The sequence below is a fragment of the Chinchilla lanigera genome, unplaced genomic scaffold (assembly GCF_000276665.1).
Source record: "Chinchilla lanigera isolate Chin_1 unplaced genomic scaffold, ChiLan1.0 scaffold00109, whole genome shotgun sequence".
Lineage (NCBI taxonomy): Eukaryota > Metazoa > Chordata > Mammalia > Rodentia > Chinchillidae > Chinchilla > Chinchilla lanigera.
Genome location: NW_004955510.1, coordinates 927,244 through 932,541, shown reverse-complemented (window position 1 = coordinate 932,541; position 5,298 = coordinate 927,244).

Genomic DNA, 5,298 nt, shown 5'->3' with positions numbered 1-5,298 from the left:
AAACATCCTATCCCAGTGATATATGTACACCCATGTTTATAGCAGCACAATTTGTAATTGCTAAATTGTAGAAGCAACACAAATGCCCATCCACTGAGGAATGGATAAAAAAAATTGTGGCATTTTTATATAATGGAATATTGCTTAGCTATAAAGATAGATAAACTCGAGGCTTTTATCGGTAAATGGTCAGAACTGTAAACCATACTCATAAGTGAAATAAATCAGATCTACATGTGTAAGCAATGTATTGTCTCACTCGTGTAAGAACCTGAAAATATGAATAAAAATTAGGCAGTATGATAGACATTGTGAACCAAAGGAAACTGCTCACGTTAAAGAGCAACTGGGATGAGGGAAAAGATAAAAGAAAGAAGAGGATAGCTATGTATGTATATATATACAAGGTAGCTAACATGGTTGAACTACTGACTTCTCTCATTTTATTGGAAGGAACAGTTAATGATTAATTATTTGATCAATCTTTCATGTATTTGTATTTGATCAATCTTTCATGTATTTCATAAATTTCATTATATTTGTTTTCCTGAGTAACCACTTTGAAGATATCAATATATAATATAACAACCATTGTTAATTTCCTGTCACCTTGTCTGTAATTCTGTATTGCTTGTATTGTTCTTGTGCTATTTTGTAAATGAATGTCTGTTGATATGTTTTTCTTTTATTTTTTCAAATAAAAAAGTAATAAAAATTCAAAAATAGTGGGAGTAGTTAAATAGATATTATACCAAAGAATAAATAAAAATGTTCAATGAACACATAAAAAGGTGCTCAACATCACTAATCATAGTTTATCAATGATATTAAATTCAGGCACTAGAGAAATTTACCTAAATGAACAATATCAAAGAGGATACCACAAAGTCTTTTGCAAGCAGTGATAAACTATATCATAAGTGGACTCAAAAGTGTAACAGAAAAGGCATATTTTATAAAAGATTTGGAAACTAATATTTTGGAGGAAAATGTCTCTATAGGGTAGCTATCATTACAAATGCTAAGAGCATATGAATTAAGTATCTTGCCAATATAAATAACAACCTGCAAATTTTGATATACAATCTTTGCTCATTACTTGAGGAAATCATTTCCCATCATTTTCCAGCTACCAATGATAATACACTAGACTTATGCTCAAGGTACTTGTTTTATGTGTTCTAAATTCACTGGAGATGGTTTCCAATTCCCAGCCACCCATCCACATTGGATGTCACCAATGCATCCATTGGCTGTGCACACATAAAGTCCCATCAGAACTGATGGCTCTGGTACTCCTCCGGCATGTTTGAAGCCCAAAATCAAGGATGTAGACTGTAGGCCAGGATACTTGATCTTATTCAAAACCAAACATCTATTTCCCACCTATTCAATTCAGAGCCAAATCCTGGTCACAGTTTAATGTTATTCATATCCTTAACAGGCTAGGGAAGAAATTTGATTTTCTTTCTCATTTTTCTCAGCCATTTTCTTTTACCCTGACTCTTTGTGCCTATCTCCAAATAGTTTTACTCTTACAAAAAATAAAACTAGAATATTATTAGATTCACAGAAGTTCTGATTGCTAAATAAGCCCTACTAGCTTCTTAAAATTAAAAGGTAGTACTGCTAATACACAGGAAAGACATACATTGGTTGCAAACAATAGAACCACATCTATACAAGAATCATTTACCTTCAGTTGTGTATTACGTTGTAATTTTCAACTAGTTGCAATAGTGCCTAAGGAAAGCACAGTCCAGTGGTGGTAACTATGCTTGAAATGTACTATCTCACACTCTATGTAGGTAACTGCCAAGCCACTGAGTATACCACTGGACCATTGTGTTTATTATTATTGAAAGTGTTTACTCGTCAAAATATTTTGTGAAAATTTAAAATCACATGGCATTTTGTTAGGCATCATTTAAATATGAGTTCTGTCTTTTTAAGTTCTAATAGTTGCATCATTTTACCACTATCGTCCTGGAGTTGAAAGAAGCAAGGGGAAATAATATAGTATGAGGAAGTGCAGAGTACCATTTTATGAGTTTGTTTATTCTGCAGAAATTTTACTGCTGCTCAAACTGACTGCTTCTTTAGTGCCTTAAATCAGACAGCATAATCTGTGGACTCAAGATCAGAACAATAAACTTCACTGAATTTACAGGCTCAGGAGAACAACATTCAATAGGGCCTTTTATTATGACCCTATCTTGACAATGTTTTCGTGGTTTTCATTGCTTTAGGAATTCATAGGAGAGATGCCAAAGTAGTATGTTGTCTTTAGTATGGACTCTGCCCCCTCTATTAATCATATCAAATACTGAAGAAAACAAATCAGATAAAGTCCATACAAGAACTCAAAAGTGGGTGCAGAAAATTATTCCACTTCATGTTAACAGACATATATTGAAAAAGGAGATGCAGAATCTTTTAATTTTAGTCTCTGACTTTCTCCATTACAGACCTTGGATATTACAATATATGACTCATCCCTGGAGTGTTGATGGATGACACATATGCACACACACATACACACACAAAAACTGAGTTATGTAAGAATATGGAGAAGGCAGGAGAATGTACAGTGGTTCCCCAGATTTTACATATTGATACAGGAAAACGTTAAGAATTTCACTTCCTATACCTAATGAGCTGTGTGTGTTATATAAATAATGTAACCGAATGTAAATTAAAATGTGCAATATGTAAGATAAAATAAATATGAATATATTTTGAAAATTTCTACTAGTGTTGGGTCACTGGCGTGATAGTCATGAAAACATGACTTTGAATTTTATTAAAGCTACTTGTAACCTGTGTGAATCTGGGCAATTAACTTAAACTCTCTTAGTGTCATGGGGTTCCTGGCTAGCACAGGTTATGTAGCCACAACAAATAGTATTGGCAATATTTCAGGCTGTCAAACTCTTGGTGGAACCTGTCTAAACACAGTCAGAACAACCTCCTCATCAAGTGCTTTCCCATCTCAGCTTAAACAACTTTGTTGTGAAGGGAAACATAGTAAATGTTGTGTCCAGGTTATTTTGCTTTTGAAAAATTTTACAGGTTGATATACAAAGCAGTTATTTTGTCCTCTTCATAATCATTTGTACCAAAATGCAAAAATTTATGTCAGTGAGAGTAAGTCAGAAAATTGTCAAGTTCTCAGTTCCTTTTAAAAGGAAGTTAAGTCTACCACCATACCACCCTGAATGCACCTGATCTCACCTAAAAGGAACTTAGTGTGGTAAAAAGAGAATGCTTCAGTAAACTTGTCTATCAACTTGAGGAGTATTGACATTTCAGTCACACTGATTCTTTCAATCCATGAATATTGTCTCTCTCTCTCCCCAATTATTTAGGTTTCTAAAAATATTTTGACAGCAATTTGTAGTTGAATGCATAAAGGTCTCAGACGTTTTGTAGGGGTGCTTTTCTTTTTTCTTTTTTTTTTTTTTTTTTACCAAGTTCTACATATATTTTTGGTGATTAAACGTTATGTGAATTTCAGTTTTACCAGATTCACTGAGAACACAGAAATACTGATTTTTGCAAGTTGATCCTTTATACTGAGATGCTAAATTTACCTAATAGTTCTAGGACAGTCTGGGTAATTCTGTTGTTTGTTTGTATTCATGGCATTGGTAAACAGGTACAGTAATTTTTTTCCAATTTACATACTATTTATTTTCTTCTCTTGCTTGTGTGCACTAGACTATGGAGTGCTATACTGAATAGAAGTCACAAGAGCAGATATACCTACATATTTTTCATGATCTTAGAGGACAAACATTTAGTTACACTCCTTTTTTTATCTTTATGTTTGTATGCCTGTTGCAATCAATATTTTTGTATGTGTGTTTTTCATTTTGAGACAGGATCTGACTATGATAGGCTGGTCTAGAGCTCATTCTGCAGCTCAGAATAATTTAAAACTGATGATCTTTCTCCTTTAGCACTCTAAGTGCTGAATGCAGGTGTGTGGCACCACTCCCAAAATAGTAATTTAGATTTTAAATTTTACTTAGCATTTTTAAAAATTCATAGGTAATATTATATATTTTCATCTTTTTTATGATGTTATGAACTATATATATACATTGTGGAATCATTAGGTTCAACTAACAAATTAGCTAACTTACATAGTTACCATTTTTGTCATGATAGCATCATTCTTGTTATTTTTTAAGCATATAATAAATCATCATTAAGTATAACCACCTTGTTGTATAATAGATTTCTGAAAGTTTATTCCTTCTATACAAATTTAATTATAAAATCTGACCAAAGCTCTGGTTATCAATACTCTAACTTCTATTTCTATAAGATAAACTTGTTTAGATTCCTTTGCAAAAAAAAAAAAAAAAAACATGAATTTTAAAAGATCCTGATAGCAACATCAAATAAGTAGATGTAAATACTTCCAGGGAAAAAAGGGAAAAAGAACATGAAAAAGTCTATAATATTTTATTAAGAACACTAATAAGACCTACAGGTATGTCTTAAGGAACGCCAGTGAGCTACCCAGTACCTCCCCGACCAGCGTGTGAGGCAAGTGGAGCCCTAGACACATTCTGGAGACTTGGAGACCACTCTCTGAACCCCTAGTGTCCCTGCAGGAGTTGGACTGACTCTCAGACATTTTCAGGAACCCTGGTGAGCCACCTTGTGCCTCTCCTACCAGTATGGAAGGAACACAGAGTCCTGGACACATTCTGGGGTGGCCACACCTTGCATTCCCTGCATCACTGTGGGAGACGGTTTGAACCACCATACATCTTCAGGAACCACAGTGAGCCTCCCTTGCACCTCCCTGAGTGGCATGCCAGGCAGGTGGAGCCCCAGACAGCTTCTGGGGCCTCAGTGGCCACTCCCATCATCAACTATACCCCAGCAGGAGCAAAGCTGAACCTCAGACAGATTGAGCATCCTCAGGGCATCCACTGTCACCCCTTTCCTATGGGTGTGGGAACTGGGCTGGGTTTTGTGCAATGTCTGAAGCCTTGGTGACCACAGCATGCACCCTCCCACTCTTCTGGAAGCCAACTGAAACCCGAACAGCTTCAGGAACTTCAGTGAGCATCCTCCACCCCTCTCCCACCAGACAGGGAGCCAACAGAAGGCAGGAAATTTTGGGGAACATCTGGGACCCCACCTTACCCCACACACCAGAACAAGAGGCACAGTGGGCACTGGGGACCTATGGATCCTTACCCTGCCACTCCCACATCATCATAGGAGTTAGTCTGAGTTCCAAGAAAACAATGGATCTTCAAAAATGATAAAACAAAG